Here is an 899-nt window from a genome sequence, read left to right on the forward strand (position 1 = left end):
CTCACTTTGTTAGAGATTAAATATGCAGTCACAGACTTTCATTATAAACAACTCTACTACTGTTGAAAGTGTCACCGAATGCAATAATCAAAATCATGACTTTTTATTTATTTTTAATAGTTTTTGACATTTTGGAGTCGTTTTTACGTGATGATCGCTAAACACAAAACTGTGCAAATGCTGCACAAAGTGAGATTCATGGACCAGCTGCATCAGGTGATGTGAGCTGTTAGCCTGACAATGATATAGACTATCATCCCTCAATCTGTCACACCAGGCAGGGATTAAAACAGCAGTCCTGTTGTTACTCCTCCAAACAAAAGACAACCACTATACTTGCAGCTTTCTCGTGGTGCCTTTCATACACTGAGCCACCTCAGGGGATCTGAAGTGCTGCAGAAAGAATATAGATCTTCAAAACCTTCAGTGCTTGTATTTACAAAACTCCCATGGCTGCCCAGAAGGAAGTGTCAGTTTGTAGAAGCAGCTTGTCATTATCCCTTCAGAGCTACTTGTGAATGAAACGCAAGTCGCCTGAAAGGGAGGAGTGAAAAATCCCGCCTGCTTCTTGTATGTTAAGCAGGACAAGGCAGGTGCAAAGGGAATTCAGGGCTCAGTTGATACTGTGATAATCCTCAGCTATGCAGGCATGCACAGACTTTGCCTGTCAAGTTGAAGCATTCCACAAGAAGCAGGCTGGGTAGTCTCACTCAATTTAGCCAGAACTCAAACATTACCAGGAGAGCTAACCAGCCGTAAACGGGTGGCATGCTATCCCTGTTTACCAAAAAACATATTCTATTTATGAAATATGTTTCCACACAAGACTTCTTTTTTTCTTCTCTTGATACTTGAGATATACACACAAAAAGACCTTGGACCTGCTGTATGCAAATGTT

This window comes from Morone saxatilis, unplaced genomic scaffold (genome assembly GCF_004916995.1).
Source record: "Morone saxatilis isolate NCDOM2014 unplaced genomic scaffold, NCSU_SB_2.0 Contig16, whole genome shotgun sequence".
In the NCBI taxonomy this organism is placed as follows: domain Eukaryota; kingdom Metazoa; phylum Chordata; class Actinopteri; family Moronidae; genus Morone; species Morone saxatilis.